The 27,007-nt window shown below is 38.1% G+C and overlaps 1 pseudogene; it reads right to left on the bottom strand.

Moving 5' to 3' along the window:
- Window positions 1-619: 619 nt before the first annotated feature.
- LOC149555328 (putative receptor-like protein kinase At1g11050 pseudogene) lies at window positions 620-11,247 on the bottom strand (annotated as a pseudogene).
- Window positions 11,248-27,007: the final 15,760 nt, after the last annotated feature.

Raw genomic sequence — 27,007 nt, 5'->3', positions numbered from 1 at the left:
TGTGGTAAATAAAGATAACCATTTGTGCAATTCATTTGTGTAAAAATTGATCTTTAAATCCCATTGAAGAAGATTTGTTGCCTCGTGATAGTTTGTGAGTAAATATTTGATCATTTGAAGATTTTGAATATTTTGAATCAATATCATAAGAATTAAAATAATTTTGTGTTGATCAAATTCGGAAAATTGCTTAATCTTTAAAAATTTACTAGTATATTTATGGATTTGATTACCATTTTATAGATACAACCCTTGATTCCTATGAAATGGTTATCCTTGGATGTATTATAGAGTATACTAATAATATCATGCAGAGTTAGGTTGAATTGTGTTGGTGATCACCACTTTGAGCGTTGATAAAGGTATGGAATTAGTGGGTAATGTGCAACAATGGGAGATCTAATTGAAGGAGGCCCCTAATTTATGTTTAGAATAGTTAGGGAATTCTTAGGAGGTGTTGTAGGCACTTAGTTTGATTTTGAGAACCTTTGGGAGTTGATAGATTGAATAGAGCCCAGTTTCATGACAATTTGGTGAGGCTTTTAAACCAAATTTGGGGCTTTTGTATAAAATTAGTACCTAGGTCTGAATTCACCATGGAATTGACTAATTGGAGACATTAGAAGACACTTTTAAAAGGTTTTAGGGATTGAGAGTAAGCATTTCATACACTTTCTTTGGGAAAGTGGGTTGTTTAAGGCCTAGAAACTAACAATTTTGTCATTTTGAGGGTTATGATCCAAAACACCTTGCATAATCTTTTGATATGTTAGAATAGAGGAAAATAAGTATCTAAAAGTGCATTTTTTTGGGAATTTATTTGGCAAGTTTTTGAGAAAGAAAGTCAATTCAATTGCTAGAGGCCTAATTGGGCTACTGCACCTAATAGGCAAGGTCAATAGAGTTTGCTTAACAAATGAGCACCTAAGACCTTTAGACCTAGTTGTTTAGGTTGATATGACTAAGTAGAGGTCTTACAAATCCTTGGGGGTCATAGAGGAAAGTAAATCTATGTTTTGGGCTAATTGGGCATATTAAATGTATTGAGGAACATTGGGGATAAACCCTATTTGGTGCAACTTTTACAAATTTGACATAAACATCTTTGAGACTTCGATCCACCATCCTATCCTCTACATCAATTGATTATTCTTTTTTTTGGCTATATCTTTATTTAGTTTTTTTTTTTTTAATATTATACTTTTTATTAAAACAATGCAACAAGGGAAGACTCGCTGTATTCACCAAACCAATCTGTGGAGTGGGGAAGGGATTATAATCCTTTGAAACCCTAACAACCACTAAGGGAGTATCAACTCCTTCCACCCTTAAGGCTTTAGTCTCATCCCTAGGGGGCACAAAGGCAAAAAATCTAACCATTGGGTGGACAATAAGGCAAGACTATTTGTAACCTAGTCTGTGGAGTGGGGAAGGGATTAGAATCCTCCAGAACCTTGAGAACCACTAAGGGAGTCTCATCTCCTTCCACCTTTAAAGTCTTAGTCTCCTCCCTAGGAGACTCAGAGGCCACAACTGCACCCCCTCTATATGAAGGGATATTGCCCTCTTCAAGACAACCATTGGAAGCTTTTGCATTCCTGGGCTTCTTAGGAGAATAAACTAGCTTCTCAATATTTTCCACAAAAGGGTAACCATCCAGAGCATTAGCCTGACTCTTTGATTCCCCCATATAAATCATAATAATTTGGGGTCATTTCAGAGGAGCAGCTCGGGTCACTCTCCCCAAGGTCAATCACACCAACTAAGGAAATCTTCTCTTTCATTTTCCCATCTTCGTGATTAGTGAATTTGCAATCAATTATGACATGACCATACTTCCTACATTTATGGTAGTATAATTCCACATTCTCTTAGATGGGAGGTTGTGACCAAGATCCCCATTTAGATCTAAAGAAATATTGTTGGGGAGGGGTTTATTTATAGCCACATTAACACTAAATCTAGAAATCCATATGAAAATCTTTTCATCTCAGTATTCTAAGGAGAGCCTAGGAATTCTAACCCAGATTGGGGCCATTGTATTGAGATCAACATTGGGGTCAAAATTTGACTTCCATTTGGTCAGAGCCAAATAGTGCTTTCCGTAACTCCATGTTCCCAAAAAAACATGTTTTCATCCTCATCAACCACAAATTTGAACAAAAAGAGGGCACTCGCCATAATAACCACCTCCTCAAGCCTTTGAGTTTCTATTTTTTTGAAACCCATCTTGTGACCATATCATTGGTTGGTCTAATGACAAAAACTTTCCCACCAAGCTCAAAAAAAAACCCCAAGAAATATTTTTTACCACATAATCCAAGAGGAGGATCTTTGGTCCATTATTTCCATGTAAAACTTTTGGAAAATCTCCAGTTGGGGCACTAGAATCGGATTGTCCTACCAATGCACCTTTCCAGTTCAATTTTGGGATCTCAACATGCTCAGTCTTCCCCATGCTTTCCTTGCAGCAAGAACTATGAAGAAACACCAAGTCATCTAGTAAACATGTGGCTTCCACAAAAGTTGACGTTTGTTAAGGTCAACGGTGACCCGAGAGACAAGGGGGTCCCCATTAGAAGAAATGACAAGAAAAAGATCCAGACAACATTGTTTCCAATTTGGAGGGGATGGTTTGTCCATGATTGAGTCCATAATGAGTGAAGGTCAATGCTAGGTTGCAAAGCTCAATATTGAAAAAATGTAATTATATTTATATATTTTTCTATTATATTCACTTTTATAATCATGATTAATTATCTTAATTAATTATTTGCATAAGATTAAACATTATTTATTAATCTAATCATTAGTTACACCATCTTACCTACATATAAATTCCTTGTATGAAATCATAACCATTCATCCATTCATCTTATCTTGTCTTATAAAAGATACACCCTTTTTAATAACCTATGTAACATGTCATAGTCATTTCCTCAAGGATACACGTCACATTTTTTCTTTGCCACCTAGTCTCCTTTAATGTTTGAGAGGGTGTAATTTGTCATAACTCTTTTTTATTAGAGCTTTTCTTACTTAAATAAGAATTGTGATCTTAACCTTTTTATCTAAATAAGACAATCTCTTAGCCTACATCAATTCATCACAAAGTTCCACTAAACATCCCCCCCTATGTTAAATCCTCTCATAAATTCATATTCATTCATCCAATATCCTCGAAATCTCCAACCTTAATCCAAGACGCTCACAATTCAAAAATAAGAATAAGACCTCTTTTAGATCATTATAATAGAAGTACATGAATGCTACATATTATAATCCATGAATACTATATGTAACATGTTATGTTATGATATTAGTTTGAAAGCAATCACATTTTTAATCACTCTATCAACACATCCAAACAATATCAAGAGGACATTAAAGCACAATTAAACATGGGACGGGCTAATCTCTAGACAAAATGCGCTAAAGACAAAACAAAGCCAAACTTTTTTTTTTGAGATTCACGAAAGCGTAGTGATTTTTTTTCAAATTTTTTGTTATTTTCAACTACGAATTATGCAGATCATGAAGATTAAATGCTGAAATTTTTAGAAAAATCCATTATGTTTTTTATTTTTTGAAAATTGATCAACTATACAGTTTGTACAGAGGATAGCTGAATCTATAAAACACTAACAAAGAGTCCAACCATACATTTATTAAAAACCAAAAATAGAATTAAGTCACTATTAGCTTATTAACCGTTGGAACTTACTTAAATGTTTCACATAGATTGGGAATTTGAAAAACAGAGCGGAGTCATAGTATCCATCCTCCAAAGCCCCCTCATTCAGAAGGGACAGAGGCCTGTCGGGAATCTCTGGAATGTCGACCTCCCCTTCCAACATCTTCAATGCTTCCGCCATGCTCGGCCTGAATGCAACCATTACATGAGCACACAGAATCCCACAAGCACAAACCTCTCCATAACATCTGCAGACCCCTTCTCCCATATTCCAACATCTACAATCTCAGTCGTTTTCCCGGCCTTGACAAGCTTCCAAGCCCAATCTGTGATTAGATAATCAGACGGGGACTCCACAGACGTATCCAGAGCCTTTCGCCCGCTCATTATCTCAAGCAAAACAACCCCAAAACTGTAAAAATCGCTTCGATCTGTCAGTTGACCATACAGAGCATATTCAGGGGCCAAATAACCATGAGTACCCGCTATACGTGTGGTTAGATGCGATTGTCCTTCCGTTGTCATTCTCGCGAGCCCAAAATCTGCAACACAGGCATTCATTTGATCATCCAACAGAATGTTAGTGGCCTTTATATCTCTGTGATAGATGGCAGGCTGAACTCCAAAGTGCAAATAATAGAGTCCCTTAGCAGTGCCGATTGCAATGTTCTTCCGCTGTTTCCAATCTAATTGCCTCTTGCTCTTATTCTCCACACCGAAGATATTTTCGTTGAGGCTGCCATTAGCGAGGTAATCGTAGATGAGGAACCGCTGGCGGCCATCGGTATCATCGCTGGCAACACAGAAACCTCTCAGAACAACCAGATTCTGGTGCCTAATGTTGTTTATGATCTCCACCTTGTTAATTATTGTTAGTTGGACAGCTGTTATTTCTGACCTGGAAATAGCAGTAGTATTTATGGGTAGCTTGGACAGCTGTTCGTCTTTATATGTATAGCACCATCAGTTATGGGTGGTTTGGACAGCTATTTGTCCACTTGCCAAAAATTAGTAAATGGTTATTGCAAGGATAATTATTTACTAATTTTAGTAATTCTCTTTTGGACACCTTACAACCAATTCTATTATTGGCTTTCGAGTTGTCTTAATCTCAGTTGTTGGTTTGATTTAATTTCGGCCGTTGGTTTACCAACAAGAGTAGTATAAAAGGAGGTCAGGGGGGCATTTAGAGCATATGAAGTTTTGGAAAAACATTTGCAGTGTTAGCAAACAGTCTTGTAGTGTTAGCAAGAGCGCAGTGTTAGCGTGGGGATAGTAGTGGGGAATATCAACGGGATAAATTAGGAGATTGTTGAAATTCTGTCAGTAAGAGGCAAAGAATTTTTGTATCTCTTGATTTGCTAAAGTTTAATACAATTCCTCATCTGCAGAACTGGTTTTCCCTTAAGGATTTTCCCACGGACAATTTGTCCGAAAATATTGTATTCATTGTGTTGTTTATTTATTTCCATATTATATAAATGAAGTTGCAGTTGTGTTATTTTTCAATATTAGCTAGGAATTTGTTTTCAGCAGTTTAATAATTATTTAAGATATGAGATTAATAATCAGTGACTACAATAGTTGATTTTTCACATGGTATCAGAGCATTGTTAAGGGTAGAAGAGTTTTGCCCTAAGAAAGAAATTTTGATCTCTTTAGATTTATTATTGCTTTAAACCCTTGAGATGGCTTCAGCTGGTTTGAGAGATCACGATAGATTGGATGGTGCCTCAAATTTTGGTGTCTAGAAGGCCAAAATTTCTTTATTGTTGGAAGAGAATGGCATCAAGGATTATGCTACCAGTGTTGTACCTGTACCAACGGATGCAACACAGCTTGCAGCATATATAAAGGACGATGCCAAAGCGAGGAGGATTATCCTTGATGGTGTCAAGGATCATATTGTTTCACATATCTCGGAGCTAGATACGACGAAGAAGATGTGGGACGCCATTTTGAATCTTTACCAGAATGCTACTACCAACAGGAAGTTGATTCTCAGAGAGAAGCTAAAGAATACCCAGATGAATTAGGGAGAAGACGTCACAAGGTACCTCACTAGGCTCAGACTTGTCAAGGATGAGTTAGCAGCTATTGGAGATAACCCTAGTGATGACGAGCTAGTGAGAATAGCCGTAAATGGGTTTACTAAACAATGGAGTGTTTTTGTTCAAGTTGTCAGTGGATGAGATACTTTACCAAGTTGGGATCGACTATGGACTGATTTCACTCAAGAGGAGTTTAGACTAAGTCTTGTCAATGGGGCCAACAAGGGTCAAAAAAATGAGGTGGAACAAGAGAACATTGCCCTAGCAGGTAAAGGGAAAGCAAAGAAGGGATTTAGCAAAGGATCAAATTCACAAAGTGAAAAGAAGAAGAAGGACCTTTCTAAGGTCAAGTGCTTTGGATGTCATGAGTTTGGCCACTATGTCAGTGATTGCCCAAAGAGGAAGAAGGGTAAAAAGCAGGTGGCAGCTTCAGCAAGTGCGAAAGAACTCTCCAGTAGAATGGAAGGTGAGTTTGCACTTATAACTTGTATGGTTAGCTCAACCTCATAATGTGTTTGGTATATAGATAGTGGGGCGTCATTTCATATGACAGAAGTTAGAGAGTACTTCTCCAGTTACAAGGAGGAGGACACCAAAATCCAGATTTCTATGAGAAACTTGTCCAAACTCAACCCTGTTGGAAAAGGGACTATTCAGTTTTAGAAGGAGAATGGAAAGATAATTCCACTTCATGATGTGTTATATGTGCTAGGCTTAGGTGTGAATTTTATTTCTATATCTGTTCTTTAGGATAGGGGGTATAATGTACTTTTTAGAGGGAAAAATGTGTTGATTAAGCACAAGGATTGGAAATCACCCATAACTATTGGAGTTAGGAGTGGTTTCCTTTATAGATTGTAGTTTGATACTCCTAAGGCACTTATGAGCAACAGTAATCCTAGAGATCTTGGAGAGCTATGACATAAGAGGATGGGCCATATTCATCATGGAGCACTTAGATTGCTTTGTGAGACAGTGACATGTCTTCTAGAGGTGAGCACAAAGCATGACGATGTATGTAAGGGATGTGTGTTGAAAAAGTTTGCGAAAGCATCTTTTCCAAGGAGTGACACCAGATCTAAGGGTGTTCTTGATCTAGTACATTCAGATGTTTGTGGACTAATGTCGACGAAATCTCTCAGAGGATATGAGTACTATGTTACTTTTATTAATGATTTCTCTAGAAAGACCTGGATATACTTCTTGAAGACTAAGGATGAGGTTTTTAGTCGATTCCAAGAGTTCAAGGCTCTTGTGGAGAACTCGACAAGAAAGAAGATAAAGGTTCTTCGATCAAACAATGGAGGTGAGTACAAAGGAAATGTCTTCCAGGAGTTCTGCACCAGAGAAGGAATCAAAAGAGAATGGACTATTCCTTACAATCCACAGCAGAATGGAGTTGCTGAGAGGAAGAACTGTTCTATATCGAAGGCAACAAGAGCTATGCTACATGATCGGGACATGCCCCGTTACTTATGGGTAGAGGCGTGTAATACAGCAATCTACATTCAGAATAGAGTTCCACACAAGGTGCTAGGGAAGATGACACCAGAGGAGGGTTTCAGAGGGAAGAAGCCAGATGTTAGTCACTTTAGGATATTCGAGAGTTTGGCATATTACCATATTCTTGGAGATACACGTACAAAGTTAGATCAGACTGCAGAGAGGGGGAACTTTGTTGGGTACAGTGAGACCTCAAAGGCATAGAGGATTTTCATTCTGGGGACTAAAAGAATTATTGTCAGATGGGATGTCAAGTTCATGAAGGACAAGGCATTCAGGAGATCCAGAGATTTGCCAGCAGATGATCAGAGTGAGCAGTCAACAGAAGCTCCAAGACCAAATCAAGAGCAACAAAGCTCAAGTACAGTTACGAGTACGAGTGTAGACTCAGTTAGTGAAGATTCATAAAGTATGAAGCAACAGGTGCAATAGGAAATGCATCTAGAAGACTTAGAGGTTGACATTTCATCCTCTACAGTTGGCAGCAGAAACCATGTGGTTCCAGATGCATAAAGGGATACTCAGGAGTTTGTGGGAGCTCCTAGGAAGAGTACTAGACAACGAAGACAACCAGCCAAGTTCAATGACTATGTGGCATTAGTTAGTCAATTGGTAGATAGTGAGTCTTCTAGCTATCAAGAAGCTGCAGAAGATCAGGTATGGTAAGATGCTATGGTTGAAGAATATTCTTCAATAATGCAGAATGATGTGTGGGAGGCAGTATCTAAACCAACAGATAGGGCTGTAGTTGGATCACGGTGGATCTATAAGATAAAGCACAGTGCAGATGGTAGCATTGAGAAATACAAGGCTAGGTTCGTGGCAAAGGGGTTCTCTCAAAAGGAGGGAATAGACTATGAGGAGACATTTGCTCCAGTTGCTAGGTATACTTTTATATGAGCTGTAATCTCACTTGCAGCACAGATGGGATGACAGATCCATCAAATGGATATCAAGACAGCATTTCTTAATGGTGAGTTGGAGGAGGAGGTATACATAGAACAACCAGAAGGCTTTGTAGCACACAACAAAGAGACCCACGTGTGCAGATTAAAGAAAGCATTGTATGGACTCAAGCAGGCTCCTAGACCATGGTATGAGCGCATTGATACATACTTGCAGAAAATGGGCTTTGTGAAGAGTGAAGAAGATGCTAACCTCTACTACTTGATGGTTGGGGGTGAGATTCTCATTCTTGTTCTTTATGTGGACAACCTATTTCTTACAGGTTCACTAGGGCTCATAGTGGATTGCAAGAGGAACCTTGCAAAAGAGTTCGAGATGAAGGATTTAGGACTTATGCACTACTTTCTAGGCATGGAAGTGTGGCAGATAGATGGAGAGATTTTCCTTAGTCAGGGGAAATATTGCATTGAAATCTTGAAAATTTTTGGGATGGAGGATTGCAAAGCCATGTCTACACCCATGATCACGAATTGGAGGAAGGTAGATACAACTAAGGAGAAAGATGTAGATCCCACTTTATATAGACAGTTGATTGGTTCACTTATGTATTTGGTCAACATTAGACCAGATATAGCATTTGCAATAAACTCTCTTAGTCGGTTCATAGTTGAACCAAAGAGAATGCATTGGATAGTGGCTAAGCATGTGCTACGTTACTTGCGTGGTACAATCGAGTATGGGATCAGATATGTTCGAGGTGAAGGTATTAGGTTGATAGGCTATACTGATGCAGATTGGGTAGGAAGTACAACAAACAAAATGAGCACTTCAGGGTGTTGTTTCAGCTTGGGATGAGGAGTTGTATCTTGGTTCAGCAGAAGCAGAATACATAGCAGCTAGCATGGCGACATGTGAAGCTATATGGCTTCGGAAGTTGTTAGTAGCCTTGTTTGGTCAGAAGGTTGAGACTACTATGATACATTGTGACAATCAGAGTTGCATCAAGTTGTCTGAGAATCCAGTGTTTCATGATAGGTCTAAACATATAGATATTAGATATCACTTCATCAGAGATTGTGTACAAAGGAAAGTTGTTCAGCTACAGTACATACCTACAAAGGAGCAGGTAGCAGACATTCTGACTAAGGCATTGGGGAAGGCAAAATTTATCTTCTTCAGAGATAAGTTAGGTGTCCTGCAGAACAACTTCCTCGCTAAGAGGGAGTGTTAATTATTGTTAGTTGGACAGTTGTTATTTCTGATCCGAAAATAGCAGTAGTATTTATGGGTAGTTTGGACAGCTGTTCGTCTTTATCTATGTATAGCAGCATCAGTTATGGATGGTTTGGACAGCTATTTGTCCACTTGCCAAGAATTAGTAAATAGTTATTGCAAGGATAATTATTTACTAATTTTAGTGATTCCCTTTTAGACACCTTGCAACCAATTCTATTATTGGTTGTCGAGTTGTCTTAATCTCAGCCGTTGGTTTACCAAAAAGAGTAGTATAAAAGGAGGTCAGGGGGGCATTTGGAGCATATGAAATTTTGGAGAAACGTTTGCAATGTTAGCAAACAGTCTTGCAGTGTTAGCAAGAGCACAGTGTTAGCGTGGGGATAGCAGTGGGGAATATCAGCGGAATAAATTAGGAGGTTGTCAGAATTCTGCCAGTAAGAGGCAAGGAATTTTTGTATCTCTTGATTTGCTGAAGTTTAATATAATTCCTCATCTGTAGAACTGGTTTTCCTTTAGGAGTTTTTCCAAGGACAATTTGTCCGAAAATATTGTGTTCATTGTGTTGTTTATTTCTTTCCATATTATATAAGTAAGGTTGCAGTTGTGTTATTTTTCAATATTAGCTGAAATTTTGTTTTCAGTAGTTTAATAATCGTTTATGATAGGAGATTAACAATCTAATCGCTTATTGCCCTTATTCTCCACACCGAAGATATGTTCGTTGAGGCTGCCATTAGCAAGGTAATCGTAGATGAGAAACCGCTGGCGGCCATCGGTATCATCGCTGGCAACACAGAAACCTCTCAGAACAACCAGATTCCGGTGCCTAATGCTGTTTCTGATCTCCACCTCGTTAATAAACTCCGAATCCCCTTCCGAAGTGCAGTTTCTGATCCTCTTCACCGCGATCTGTTGACCGTTGGAAAGAGTTCCCCTGTACACCGTCCCGAAACCGCCCTCGCCGATGACATTGCCGGCGCTGAAATTGTCGATGGCTCCGTCGATCTGGTCCAAATTAAACCAGACTGCCCCTGTGTTGGGCTTCAAAAGGCCTCTGTTTGACTTCACGAAATGCCTGTGCTCGGCTTTTCTTTTAATCCTCGTCCACCAATAGTAACAAATCCCCAAGCTACAGATCATAAGCATAGCTAGTACACTGCCCGTACAGCCATACAAAACGATTTGCGTGCGAGTTGTCGGTTTTGTGTTCACGAAGGGCACGCGGAGAATACACCCTGCAGCTCCTCTGTTCGTAGGCCCAAATTCATTCACCACGCCAATTGCATAGAGGCACACAAAATAATAACAGTAGGTACTTATTTGCTCTGTAACCCCTTTGATCATGCTCAGCAGTTGCCTCTGAACAACTTGTCCGCTGTCATGGCATCTATGGCACGCAGAGATTGCAGAGAGATCCCCTTTGCAATCCATGTCCAATGCAGTTGTTCCAACTTTGTCAATCCAGTCCTTCTTGTTCTGAATGCCTCCACACGAGCTTGGAGACGACACAAACTCAGATGTGTTGTTGAAACAGAGTTGAACCAGATTTGGTCGAAGACCCAAAAATGTTAGCTTTTGCTGGAATGTAGTCAGGCATGCAGCAGCAGAGGCAGTGTTGGGAAGTTCGAAGGCCGATTGAACTCTGAGGTAATGCGCAAGGCCTACGCCCAACATGCTTCTTAACGTCATTCCACAGTTGTTCAGTTCCCCTGCTGTTTGAATGGATCGACTGGATGATGTGTTCCATGGCATTTGAGTTACATAGTCGAAGTTAATTGGGCATTCGACTGCAACATTTGTGTTAGCCCAATAGAGTAGTAACAGCAGCATCATGAATCCTTGCATTTCCATCTTCATTTTGTCTCAGAAAGACAATGGTGTATATCCAGGGGCCGGTCTGAACATACGTACCGTTTTGGAAACTCTCAAGTGACGTTTGATTCTTTGTATGGGCCAAACAGGGTGGGAAAATGTTTGATTCTCTGTCCAATATCATTGACCAGCTGTTGCTAACATTAATAACATTTATTGATTAGGATTCAAAGGACTTGGACGGTCCCCACGCGCACTTTCCCCCAACTAGATGCTCATCCAATCGTAATTTTCAATCCTTATGATTCTTAAAAGAAGTTTGTATATATTAAAAATCATAAACCCTGGTGCACCGCCTGCGAAGGTAGCCTCGAAGGTAGTAGGTAGTGGGTAGTTTAGTTGAACGACTAAAGCTGTTGACTCAATGGGACGTTGGTCTCTTTTTCTTGGAAACAACATAATTGGGTTGGATTAAACATCTCACGGATATGAACGAACATGGAACGAATTTTCATTGCCGTGGTACAAACCAACATAAATTTGGACGCTGTCCCAATTACCTTCTAAAACATTTAAGAAATTTAGTTTTCTTATAAAAAGGATATCAGCTTTCTTATAAAAAGGATATCAGCTTGAAAGCACTTTATTTAGGTTGTGAAGTATCTTACTATGTTGTTAAGGTATGATACTAATGTTTGGACGATTATGGTTTTGGGAAAGTTTTGGTCATGGAACTATTGCATTGAACGAATCAGGTTTACTGTTTTATTTTTTAAAGTTTGATAATTTTTAGTCGAGTAAAGTGGGTTTAATCATGGAGGAAACTCCGTAGTTAAGCGCGCTCAAGGGGAGTAGTGTTGAGATGGGCAACCACCTGGGAAGCCTTGGTGCTTCATCTATGTGAGCATCACCTAGATCTAATGAGTGCTAAACTTTGTTCCATTTATTCCCATGACAGATAGATTTGTGTCAATCACTACTCATGAAACATGGGTCAATGAGGTTGACTTAAAAACTACACATTTAAACCTTGATAGCAATATCATAATTTTTATATATTTTGAAATTTTAAATAATGATATTTATGTGTATTTCTATTGGTTATCATCAAAAAATGTAGGGAGAGAAATATGAATTTTAAAACTTTAATTCTAAAAAAAAATTAAAATTCATTCTCTAACTGTTATGGGATTTAATATAGGCCATACAAGATCACTAAACCAACTTAAATCTTACAATAGTTATGTCCTTTATCTCGTCCTTCAGAACTTGTTTGAGACATTAACCTTGTTATTAAACCTTGCTTCGTAAACAAAGGAAAAGTAGATTTTTTTGTGGCGGTGAAAGAATTTGACATTGTATGCTTTGTAACCCTTTTCACCTATATTCAGAAAACTCATTTTTTAACATTGAAGGAAAGCCCTTTTTTCTATAGTTCACACCACGAATTTTTTGTTTTTCATTGTATTATATTTATTTTAGACCCTACTGATGTTCATACATTTGAGTTTTCAAGCTTCCTTGGATATTAAAACCACTTGTACTTATTTTCTAATCTTAAATCTATATTTTTTTTGCTTCCTCCAATACCCATCACAAAAAGGACTATGCTAGCAAATGTGAAAGGGCTTAGATAGGTAAGAATTATGAAATTCATTTTATTTTTTAGCTCAATTAAAAAATTCATTTTTTCTTTAAATTCCAGTTGTAGGAAAAATATTCAATTTCCCTTGAAATTCCAATAATAAGAAAAACTCACAATTTTTCTTTAGATTCCATTTATTAAGAAAAAATACCGAAATTGTGTAATGCCCCGCCTGGAAATCCTTGGAAACAAGGATGAAATACAAGCCAATAATTTTTTTTTTACAGGTATGAATGCACATGACAACATCATACAGGGATCACAACGATCGCAACGGAAGACTTCACCACCATCCCGGCAAACAACGAATCTCCAAACGCCACTACCAAACTGACACACACAAACAAAGCCAAAAAAAATAATGCACTTGATGAGGGCACAAGAAACAACGACTCATCAATAAAACACCAAGCTGGGGTAAAATGCAGAATCCCGAAATTTGACTAAGCCTGAAATCCTGAAGCCTTGAAATTTTCTAGAATCCATAACTTATCTTTGAAAGGTCTGAAACCTATCTCAAACGATTTGTCGCATATATTAAAATATATCTTAAGTATAAGAAATCAACTTATACTTGAATGATATATTTTAAACCCCAAGAGACTAACACAAAAACACGAAAACTCAATTTCAAGAGAAACCAACAGAATTCAAAATGTAACAGCATAGGGCCGAAGAACTCCAAAAAGGGTATCCAAGACAACTCTCAAAAAGTTTGGATCACGAAGAAAAGTGCCCGCTGATGGCATGCGCAGGTTTTTCACAAAAATCGTGCGACACTTTTTACTAAGGGAGGGCGATACTTCTCCTTAAGGCGTGCGACACTCTTCCAGTGTCGTACGACATTTCTCAAGAAGGCATGCGACACTTTATAGTCTCGTGCGACATTTCTCAAGAAGGCGTGCGACACTTTTCCAGTGTCGTACGACATTTCTCAAGAAGGCATGCGACACTTTACAGTGTCGTACGACATAGTTTGTATGGGCATGCGATACATTTTAAAGTGTCGCACCATGCTAAACAAATGTCGCCCATAGAAACACAAAAACACTCCCAGAAGCAAAAAGGACCAAAATTAGAGCGAAGAACCTCCACACTAGGGAATACCCGATCCACAAAGGCTCGAGGAATGAACACTCGAGTGCAAGAACAACACAGAATGAAGAACATCAAACCATCTAAACTACAGCAGCAAAGAACACACTGAATATAAACATCGCAAAGAAAAAAAGCAACATCGCAATGTACATAAATACATCTCAGGAACAAAAAAACCAAACTAAGTACGCGGTTCCTCCCAACCGTCAATAGCATCATAAGACCATCGTGGGTCCTAGCCATCCCCCGCGCGTAACATCCCAAGCCACCAACCAAATCTTCAGTACTGTCGTAATAGGGACGTCACTACTAAAACATGCACAATAACAGCATAAGAAAATCTAACATGCTAGTGATAACGCATAAGATAATCTTATAGTAGATAACATCACCTATCACATGCTAAACAGCAGTAAGCAACAGATATACTACTAAATCAAATAACATCATCTAATCATATGCTAAACATCATAATAAGGGAATGCGTCAAATAAAATAACATCATCTAAACATGATATACAAGCATCCTAATGAAAGCATAAATCACAAGAAAGCATACTCCGAAACCCAAAGTACCAAGTGAAGACATCTAGCAATGATCGCACTAGGACAAAAGATCATCTCTGTACACCGATCCCTAGCAGTGGTGAAGGTAGCTATGCCTCCCAACCATGTGGCACCCGTAGGTCCACACCTGTCATGCTGATGGAGATAATGATCCAACCAAAAATACACAAAAGAACATCCATGGCTAACACTCACGCCAGACAATATGATGGCTGCAACCAAGAACCTAAGACAATGCAAGGAGTACAAGTCCTGGTCAGACACTCAATAGGCTACTATGTAGGGGCTAACATCCTGGAGAGTCGCTTGGCATCAAAAAGCCCAAGCTCGGATCGTGTGTCCTCAAACTTAAACGGGTGCTCACACATTATGTCCTCGAACTTAATCGGGTGCTCACACATTTTACTTATCTTAAGTTTTATTAACAATCACACATTTTATTTAGTTATCACTTGCTTAAAACTTCTTATCCTCCGTCAACCTCCGGCACCATGGACGCCGAGCTGCGAGATAGAAGCCCCCTCCAGATGCTACCCTACCCTACCCATGCTCATCCTACAACAAGTGCCCGTGGGCATGCATACTCCCATCCCAACCCCAATGATCATAATTTCCAGCAAATCCACAGAAGATCAAGCCTCGCAAGTCACCCAACAAATGTACGTGCATGTACTCGTGTGTGGCGCACCACCATCACGAAGATCATAACACAAGGACAGGAATGAGAACACAATGCAAAGAAAACACCCAACTGAAAGCAACATGGGAAGGACGGATTCTACACGAATCCCAAAACCAATAAAATCATACATCATGAAATCACTCAATCGGCCTCAATCCGAGAGTATGGATTCTACATGAATCCCAATGATGTAACAAGACTAGACATCGTGAACTCACTCAACTGGCCTCAATCCGAGAGTATGGATTTTATACGAATCTTAGCATTCATAAAACAAAAGCAAAGGTCTAAACGAAAGTATAACAGGAAACAAATCACTCAACTGAACACAAAGTTGGGAGTACGAGTGCAACACGCATCCCAATGCAACAAAAAGTGCAAAAGTGGTATGACTGATATCCAAACGGATCATCCAGGTCCACAACCCACATTGTGCCAAGAAAATCTGAGGAAACAGGGCGGCACGCAAAATGAGGTAAAAACTCCAAAAATTTGGAAAACTTTAAAATTAAAACCCATTTGGCCTTTGGGTTCAAAAACCCCAAAAATCCAAAAAAAATGGAATTGGACATCGTATGCAGAAACGGCCAGCATAACGACGTAAAATTCCAAACCCTCATCCCAAAAAAAAAGGGAAATGTTCATACCCGCCCAACTGGGTAGAACTAGCATACAAAAACGGAGGGGAACACTAGTTCTCGGCCTCCAAACAAACGGCTACCAAAAACAGAAGCAGAAACCGAGCAGAAACAATAAAACAGGAAAGCCCTACCTCACAACCAAAAGGGCAAAATGGGAATCTGAACCATAAAATAAATATCTCACAGAAGTAGCTAAAAATCGCAGCAATCCAAGGTTTCCCCGAGCTGGATCCAACGAGCCCAACCTCGCGATGATCCTATGCCCGTAGCTCCCACAACGAACAAAATAGTAAATCCTCATGAAGAGGATTTTGGGTTTTACTCTCCAACTTTCCAATTTGAAAGTGAGAAGTGAGGAATTAAATTCCTCTTTGGATACTTATTCACTTTTCGAGTGAATAATCGATTAGGGCATTTAACCAGCCAATCTAGTTAAACTCCGAATCGACCCAAACAAAAATAGGCTATTCCTAGAAATAGGAATTCATCTATGGCAAAGCTGCCAGAAATTAAAATAAATCAATTAAAAAACCAGAAAACCCAAAAAAAAAACAAAAAACTCCATTAACAACTTTTGCGACAATGCGAACCTCTAAATGCACAAACACGCTTACGGTTCTAATCACATAATGCAATGAGTTCGGATTTAATAATCACCGAAAGGTTTAGATTAAACATTTTAATAAAGGATACGTCGACCATACAAGGATGACATTGGTAAAATATGAAAGGCTGAATCACTAACTCCATGTGCCACTGCCAGGGATATAAATCCTGCACACTAAACAACACGATCAAGTGCAATTGCATATAATAACATAGCCGAAGCAATAAATGCATTAAATCACCTAATTTAACCATTTATTTAATTATATTAAAATAATCTATTTACATCACTCACATTCCCATAAAGCATAACAACGTAGGAATGAAGTAAATAACCATAGCATTAAATCCATCACATAACATAATCAGAGGTATGTCCAAATACCAGATAACCAGATATCATCATAAAACACACTGTCATCTCAAAATGGCATAATCATGCAATATGATTAACTGAACAACATAGTAGTCTAATATCTATGATACTAGAATCAAAGAGTAGCATTTGACCCTTAGGTCATCTCAAATGTAAAACATCACATGAGTAACAAATATCTCTCTAATCAGAAATATAACAAGGTAAATGTCCACAGCACATAACCAAATAATCTCACATGAACAATCCATTTAATTACTTACGCATTTAATAATGATTGTTTACTCTGAATTAAAAAGGCATTTAAAATACAAAAACAACCATAGTTATAAACATGACTAACCACTGCTACAGGAACCTAGTCCAGTGTAGCATAGTAAAAAGTACACAGTGCAATCTCTGCACACATCTCAGGATAATCATGGAACAACCTCATGATACCACATCGATCCTGGTAACCACTGGCACAAACCTCAGTGAACCAAAAATCACATCATAATCTCAAAGATCAGTCAAAAGCATAAACAAAGAAACTGATACAGAAACATAAATCCAAACACCTCAATGGTGTAGACCACTCAGGGTCACAATCATGATCCATCACAACAAAAGATCAGCAAGGGTGCATCCATCAGGACGACTTACAAAATTCAAATGGGAGAGGCACTACAAATTGTATTTGAATTCCACTTTCCAACAAAACAAAAAGAAAAAACACCCAAATTGAATTTGAATTCCATTTTCTAGTAGAACAATAAGAAAAAACACCCAAATCATTTGCAAACCCATTCCATTTAATTCACCAAAATACTGTCATTTCAATCACCAAAATATTGCTATTTTGATCTGTTTCTTTTTTTGAAGTAAGAACTTTATGAGAAAATCAACCATTTCTTCATTGAATTCTAGTTACCACAAAACACCCATTCTCTTCTAAAATCATCAAAATTCTATCATTTTAATATGTTTCATTTTCCTTTTTGTAATTATAAACCAATTTTCTTTTGAATTACAGTTACCACAAGACACTCAATCTCCTTTTTTAAAATTTTTTTATGGAGATTCAGCCTTTTCGCCTAGTCTCTTTGGTTAAGAGCAAAGGACTGAGGGGTATCCATTCTGCCAATTACCACAAAAAACCAATTTTTTCTTTGAATTATCAAAATGCACTCATTTCAATATGTTCTCTTTTTAAATTAAAAGCTTCTAAAGGACATCCTATTTGCAATTCTTTTTCATTCTCATTTCTAGCCAATCACCAAAATGTGGTTAGATTCCTCCAAAAATCTTAGGAAGCCCACTACTTCTTTCTCAAAGCTAATGTCACCTAATGTGTATTGTTGCCCCACTTTTACACCTTGTCCCAATTTTACAAAGTGGAGTAGATCATAGTCTTGTGTGGTCTGGTCAAGTCAATAGGTCTTTGCCCTCTTAAGTGAGGAGCTTCTTCATCGGGTTTTCACCTGTAGCCTTCCTCCGTATCACATATGAGCCGGGTGGGTTGTTCCTTGACTATTATAAGTCGGAGGGGTAGTTTAGATCCTTACTCGATGAAGATTCTCGGATTGTACTGCATCATGTGACTTGCCTTCAATATAGCCCACTTTGAGTTAAGAAAATCAAGTCGGCGGGAAATTGGGTTCTAGCTTCTCCTCGGCGAATTTCGCACCCCGAAGACCTTTTTCCGCAGATCTCAGTATATACAGTAAAGGAATTCAACTGGAGCGAAATAGTTCATGTTTCTAAGAAATCTTTCGTATGTTGTCGCGATCCTACCACCGGAATCAATTATAACTTAATGGAATGATCAAAAGGTAGATGTGCGGAAAATGAAGAAAGGGCTTCTCCTCGGCGGGTTTCGAAATCCTAAGTGAGATTTCCGCAAAAGCACTATTAGAAGGGAAAGTTGACATATGGGTCCCACCTTCTGGCGAAGCTACTTGGCAATTTTCCGAAAAGGAGCTTTCCGAAGAGATAATATAAGACGGTGGGCCCTACCTTTTGGCGAAGCCGCTTGGAGATTTTTCGAAAAGGGTTGAAACGAAGTGACTTAAATAAAGAGAAGGCAGTGGCGGAAAAACAGAAATCGACTTCTCCATTGCGGGTTTTCTACCCTCAGAGGCGATTTTCCGCATCAGATGAGAAGACGCAACTGTAAGCATGGTAAGTATTCAGATTGATTGCAGATGGTTTTCAGAGGGGAATTGAGAGCAGATCATCCAAATTCACCAGTTATTTCAGAGAGAATTGACATATGCGGATTTTGCCCGAAGGAGTACTCCGTTTTCATTTTTTCGCGGGTTGCTAAACGAGAGGTAAGGCTGTAATTAATGAAAGTTACCGTTGAAATCAACGGGAATAGTGAAAAGACAAGGTTAAATCCGTTAGAAATTCTTACCTTCACTAACCCAACGGATTCAATCATAAATTCGCTCGTGTGGCGCGATTTATGAAATTAAACGGGCAAATCTGAAGTTTTCTATAAAGGGGAATGTAACAGATTTTCAAACTCCCGCTTTACTGTCGAATTGTTAAAATTGCTTAGTATATGCAATAATTCCCGAGTTTGCTGAGTTTGTTTTCTGTTGCATCACTATTATTCATCCGCATATCCATTATTATCCTTCAAGCAATATGGCAGCGAGATTTGCAGGTTTCGATAGCATGGGTGGCATCAAGTCCGCATGGTCGACCATAATGGACACATCACTCCGTTTCTACGACATGCAGGACTTTCAGAGGAGATTGAAAATGGAACCTATCCACCCTATCACGGAGAGACTCAGAGGAAGCGGATTGGTGGAAGCAGCTGGCTTCCCAGTAGTAGTTCAAGCCCCGGAGTTGATTCTCGAATGCATCAACAACTACAACCCGGACACCAAGCAAATCCTCTTGCCTGATCAATCAGTTTTGATTTCAATCGACAGGCAAGCAGTGGTGAACTGTCTGAGAATTCCGGAGAGAGAAGAATTCTCTGACCTAACCATGGGTGGAGCTATGTCGGAGTTCTCCTTGAAGAAGATGATCTGGAGGAAAGAAATAATGAGCTCTTGGTTTCAGAAGCCAAGAGGAGCCAAGAGTAAGGTCCCTAAAACCCTCTTCGGTATTGACCTCAAACCAGAGATTGTGGACATCCTGGTCCTGTTGCATCGGCTCAAAGGTGAGGTAGAAGCTTTTAATTTTATGGAGCAATGTTTCTTTCTAGTGCAAGTTATATGCTCAGATACTCAGTATATAGATTGGGCGCATTAGGTGAGTGAGCATCTTGCTAGAGCTCTCGCCGCAGCTAAGTTTTATAATTCTTTCTATATGTCATCCTTTTTGATATACATGTTGGCTTCTCTTCAGTTATGGCCAGGACTTCCCAGAATTGAGGAATTTCCTGAAGATGTTAAAAGTTATGAGTTTTATCCATGCTTACAGTTGCAAAACAGTTATACAGATTATGTCAGAGTGAATGACGCCTTTACTATGAGAATTTGCAGGGAACTTCAAGGATGTCCGGAGCGGAGATTCAGTCCTGAAGCGATGGCGGCAATCAGTCAATTTGGCTGTTATTTCATCCAGTTCTTATCCTTTTCTTATTTGCGTCTTGCAGCATTTGATGGTTTCCCAATGAAGCTGCCCAGATACCCAGACGACATGATCGTGCTCGTAGAGATCGTGAGACAAGCCGTCCAGGTGAACGTGCTGAGCGCCAGTATGCGGAAGAAAGGGTATGAATTCCCCATAAGAGTCGGAGCTTATAGCTGCTAGGCCAGACCGGGTGCAAAGAACATCCTCAAGGCGTTTGAAAGCAAATACAAGCTGGAAGAGTATGAGGTAGTCAGGCCCATGTTCGATCCCAATGGTTATGCCCGAGATGTGCTCCAAATTGGGAGCGTGATCAAACATGTGACTACCGTGGAAGACTACTGGGCGGACTGTAAAGACGAGCTGGAGAGCCGTGATCGGGCATTTGCAAGATTCACTGTGGAGCAGGTAAAAATGTATGGCATCAATCTAGACGTGGAAGGAATCAAAGATGACGGCCAAAATATGTATAGTCATACATATTTGACCAAGTTGCGGAACACGCCTGTCAGTTCCGAACCATACTTCAATGTCGAGGAAGATTTCGATGTTATGATGGCGAAAATCATCAAGCGGACTGGAAAATGGGTAGAATGGACAACTAAGAAAGGTCGGAGCAGAAGTAAAGCCACTCAAGCTTCACTAGCCACAGCTACCCCTGCTTCATCACAGAGCGCTACTCCCAGTACCACAACTTCAGCTGCACAAGGACCAGCTCAGTCCGCCGGAGGAGGAGATCAACCCCCAGAGAAGAACATTCTGATAGTACCAACATGCCAAGGCGGATCGTTGCCAGTCATCGGAACTCAGGCTGCAGCAGAGGAAAAGGAGGCCGAAGAGCCAAAGGATGGATCCACTTCTCCAATCCCTTTTTCTCTTTCCACTCCACCCCCATCTCCTCAGCTCGCCCCAAGTTCACCATCTCATCATAGCCCTACTCCAGCCATAAGTGCCCCATCCTTGAAGCCTACTGGCTCCTCTATTCAAATTGTAAAGATCAAGGATGATCAAAGTAGTAGCACTGAACCTGAAGAAGAAAAGGAGATCCCTAGTTCCTCTCGACTTCTCTCTCGAGACCAGAGGAACCCATTCTCTGCGACTACTGCTGCAGTGACTCAAGTAAAGAGGAAGATGTTCACCATTGAGTCTCTGGGAACGGCCTCTAAGATAATTAGCACAGAGTCTTGGCTTGAAGACACCCTAGAGAAGAAGAGGAAGAGGAAAGATGACAGCACTCCTGCGAAAGATATAGTGTCTCAAGCAGTTCATTCGGGATCGATGATGGTGAAGGCCAAGAAGCAGAGAACCCTATCCATACTAGGGCATGATACAGAAACAGGGCACCTAACCATGGAGGTGGCGAAACCAAACAGAGTGGGAAAAATTGAAGATTTGACTCCAGCAGACTTCACTCTGCATTCCATCGATCTCGGAGAAGCCAGGCATGACACTAAAGTGGGCCTATGGAAATCAAGTAACGAAGTAATAGAGGAGCAGCTGGAGAACCTCAAGGTATCAAAGATTAAGATGAAAGCTGAGATCGAAGAACTAAGAAAATTCATCCGACAGTTAGTTGTCCCATTGGCAACTATTACCGGTTTACCCGCTACAGAGGATCCTTCGGCAGAAGAAGTGCAGGCCTTCATATCACAGCTGCAGAAAGATAGGCACTTCGGTCAGATCGGGAAAGAGTGGATCGAAAGGCTTAATACTGATGGAATCGCCCTCATTGGTCAAATCGGCAATGTGCTCATCCGATTAGAAGCAGAAAAGGGCAATATTACTGCCAATAGTAATATTCTGGCGGGAGAAGAGGCGAAATGCACAGAATCCATTTCTCTTCTGAATATGATCATCCAGATGAAAGCCAAGGATGCAATTGAAGCAAAGATTCTGAAGAAAGGAGATGAACCATTGAATGAATGGATCAGAAGCATGCAATTCAAGCGGGAAATGATCCAGGAAGCCGAGAAAGGGCTTAGAGAAATAGGGGATAAAGTAAAGAAGGCCCAAGAGAAAGCTTTTGAGCTCATGCGAGGATTGCACACTGAATCACAAACCAGTGGGCAAGGGAAGTCCTTCATCGACATTGATATGATGAAAAACAACTTCTCCACGCATTTGAGCAATCTGTCTAGGATAGCTTCAAGCAGCCAAAACAAAGTGTCAGAACTACAAACACTTAGCGGATGCGTGCACGTGGTAGCTGAGGAAGCAGTGAATCAGCAGAATCAAGCCAAAGAATTTACTCAAGAACATGCAAGGTGGCTATTGAGATTCACAAATGTACACGTACCAAGCTATGATGAATTAACCCCAATCATAGCAGCTGCTAAAGCATATAAGGCGAAAACTGAAAAGGGGAAGAAGCCCAAATGATTCAAAATTCCCCCTTTTGTTTTCTATTCCATTAATCTTAGGATTTTGTAAATGTGTAGATATGATAAGTTGGCATCTCGCCATTTGTCATCTTGAGAAGATGAGCCGATTTAAATTCCATTGTAACGGTCATCTCTCTCACCCTATATGTAAGATTTTGAATGATTAATAAAGGGTCGGCAAATTTTTGGTGTGAATCCGGTTGCAGAGACAATTGAATTTGTGCCATTTCTTTACTGTCCTTTTCTTTTTATTTGTGTATGAGATACTTCTTCGATATTGGATGGAAATGGTTTAGTGAACAGAGTTTCATTTCGTTGTTTCTATTTAATTGAACTAGTGAACCGATCAGAGTATTGGAGCTAGTAGTGGGAAATATCTCGGTTAGTGTTTTGTTCTCCATATGCATTCCCTTATATTTCAGTCATCTGCATTAGATCTTATATTACATTGTTGCGTGTCGGAAATCATGAGATCGTGAAGATCCGAACGCAGTAGCACTAACTAATCATCTCATATTGCATTCGCGGTCCATATCTTGCATTTCATTCTGTTGTGTTGCGAGAGCCATAAGATTGTGGGTGCCATATACATAACATCCTAACATTTAGATTCCTGCCTAAGTTTCACTTGTCTGGGTGATACTTGGTTTCCTCTCCTGCTCTCGGGTTAAGAGCATACCCCGCATTAGTTTTAGGAATCAAACATAATTCATCGAATATCATTCATAATAGGGAGCTGTACCTACAAATTCAGAGATAAGCCAGTTAACAAGAAAACGGCTTTTCAACTGTTGCAAACAGATTTTGTTTATTGTTCGGGCATCAAGAGTCATATTGACAGAAGAAATTAAAAAGAACGAATCTGTTTACCAACATGTATATATGTTTTATTTAAAAAGTATTAAAAAATAATAAATGTATTATAAAAATTATTTTATTGTCAAATAATTAACATATTGATCAACAATAAATGTTTATATACTTAAATTGGTATAATTAGATATTTATATATATAATAATATTATAATTAAATTATTAAACTAGATCTTTTAAGGTTATAAATATTAAGTGAAAAAAATTTGGTAGAAGGTATATATGAAGCAATATTTAAAAAAATGAACAACAAGCAAAATGAGAAAGAGTTTTTAAACAAGGAACATTGATTAGTAGTCTCTCAAATCAAACATGCATAATTGAAATCCAAGAAGAAACAACTCAATTAGTAATCAATTAACATTAGAATCTAGTCAAACATTTTGAAGTAGTATTAAAAATTAGATGAATGAAAAATAAATTTTAAGAGAGATGTTTTTCAAAATATTATATTATATAATCAAACTTTTTTTCATACAAAAGTAAAATTCTAATCATTTCCTTCATTCCATGAAAAACCTTAAAATTCTCATAAAATTAACTTTAATACTTTTGTGCATCACAATGGTCCTCCCATTAACCTTGATTCTTCAAGAGATCCATAGACTAATAGTCTTATTAAATATTGCATTTCTTGTACGACTTAAAGTAGTAGACATCTAATGAAACGCATAATTCCTTTCATTATTTTACCATACCATAGGAAGAAAATCTGCTATAGAATTGTATATGGGTTGATGAATGTTATCTTCTATTGAAACTAAAGTTTTTGGCCCAAACATATTTTATTTTGGCTCTGAAAAATAAATTTTTTTAGTACTCCAAATTTATGATATTTTAAACTAGGATATTGAGAGCCATCAAGTTGCCTATACAATCTTGTTATGTCTTAACTACATTCTTGTTCTACAACTCAAATTTAATGAATTTTTTCACCATGCCTTAATTACATTCTCATTTCACCATATCTTACCCCAAAAAACATTACGCTACATGCAAGAACTTTGATGCTTGTGTCCCTTGTTTTTCTTGTGTATCTTATGTTTGATATAGATTAATATATTGAGTAATGCTTTTTGAGCTTTTCCCTATTTAATATTTAGTTGTATTTTTGCTAGTGGATTTGTTATTTTCTAGTTGCGAGAAAAAGGTAATTGATAATTTTTTTTGGGTATGTAGTCATGTCTTCTTTGATCTCTAGTTGGCAAAGAGCTTGACATGATAGATGATAGCTACATCTAACATGCATATGCATTTAGTGAAATTCTAGGTGTTTAAATTATATTACTAGAACTGACATTCTTTGCAGCTACGGTTCACCGTTTTAGCTTTATATTTTAATGCAAGTTCCTTTTAATCCTTGGTGCTACTTTTATGGACCATTTTTTTTTTATCCTTATCATTTATGGTTTAGGGCTCATTTAAGGATATTGGTGTAGAATTGGCATCTAAGTATCCTCACCTAAAAAATCAAATAAATTCTCAATTTCCTTTATCAATCAATTTACATAGTTCTTTGAAGAGTTGTCATAGAACAACTATGCAAAAAATTATTTTAAAAACTTTATTTTGGACCATGCTTTATCTGAAGTCCATCATCGAAATTTTATTAGGTTAGGGGCCCCATGAATTTTTTGATGCAATTCAACTTAAAAATTTAAGCTCCTAAATATGAGGAAATTTCCTCCTAGGTTTTTTTGCTCCAGTTTTCCTTTCAAATTTTTAGTATCCTTGAAAATTATCTTGATTATGTCCTTAATCTCCTTCAATTAGCTCCATATAAGTTCATCCATTCTTTTCCTCCTCTCCACTTCTCTTTGCAAGCCTAGATATGCAACTTATCCACCATATTTTTAATAGAAGTGATTTCATTGTACATTGTTATCAATGGCAATATTAAGCTCAACTTTCTCTTTAACTTTGGTAATAGTGTTCCTAGCACCCAAGGCCAAAATGGAATCAAGGTCCCCAAATCCCTTAGTATCCTTAACTAGAAGTACCTCCTTAGATTCAGACTCAGAGTACCGAACAATATTAACGAAATAAGTTTCTTTCCTATTATCATTTTTGTTATTCTTATCGTCCCAAATTAGATTTTCCTTGTTACTTGAGCACCTTTCATAATTTTTGTAGTAGAGGGGGAAGTTTTTTATTTTTTGATAGGAGTCTTCTCACTCTCATCGCTTGCACTAGTGTGCAAGTGCACAAGCTTGCAAGGTGCATACTTTGTTGATGTCTTAACAAAGGACCCAATTTAACCACCATAATTTGAATGACATCATTTCTTTTCATCTGCCTGAGCCAGAATGTGGTACTTTTTCTCTCTGAGTCATCTCAAAGATACCCTGTTCTGAAGAGTATATTCCCATGACCTAAAAGAAAAGAGAAAAAGAGGGTCCCCATTTTTGAAGTAAAATATAGGGTGCATGTTGCGGAACCACAATAATACCTAGATATACGAGAATTATCTAATTTGACCTATTTTATGTCTTGATCGAAGTTAGTATTTCTATTTAGTAATATTTCTTCTCCAAAAAAGAATTTGGTAGTCCTGCCTTAATCATTCTCTTTTACACTAGTTAAACACACATTTGAATGATGTGTTGCTAGGTCTTTGCATTTAATGACAAAAATAATGTGTCCCTTTTTCATTTCCATAATTTAAGATTGTTTGATTATCAAATTCTCTTTACACACTTGAATTGGAGCCTTAAAATAAGGTTTTATACAATTATTTATAGTCTTCTAGTAATTTAAAAAATATACATAATTGTATAAAATCAAGAGATATATAATAAACTTCTATAAAACAAGTGAAGTAAAGAACAAAATGTTACATAGGATAATTCATAGGTGTGAGATAAATCTATGTAATTTTTTTTATCTCTTAACTAAAACTTCATCCTTACATTATCATATCATTATATTTTAATTTATAGCTAATAACTAGTGAACATTACTTGATCTTTGATTTTGATGCATATTTTTTTGTTATAGATCAAATCTAGTATACTAGATGAAACATTTTTAATTTGGAGCTATGAACCATTGAGGTTACATCCCTTTATTTCATAATTTAGGTCCAATTCCACAAGCACATTAAAGCAATGAAGGCACAAGCTCATGAACACAATTATCCAACATGAATTTGAACGCAGGTTGCAATAACAACAATGCAACCATGCACCAACACACTAAATGGATATTACATTATTTTGTACATTATTGTTTGAGAACTCTTATATTATTGACCTAGGTACACAAGTTTTTGTTTTTATGCATCACACTTAATAGTTATAAATTACTATATAATATTTATATGTAAATCTATTTACTTTCACATAAGTTATTTTTACTTATTTG

This window comes from Cupressus sempervirens, chromosome 5 (genome assembly GCF_028749045.1).
Source record: "Cupressus sempervirens isolate cs-2001-9-10 chromosome 5, ASM2874904v1, whole genome shotgun sequence".
Lineage (NCBI taxonomy): Eukaryota > Viridiplantae > Streptophyta > Pinopsida > Cupressales > Cupressaceae > Cupressus > Cupressus sempervirens.
This window is presented reverse-complemented; position numbering and strand designations above follow the sequence as displayed.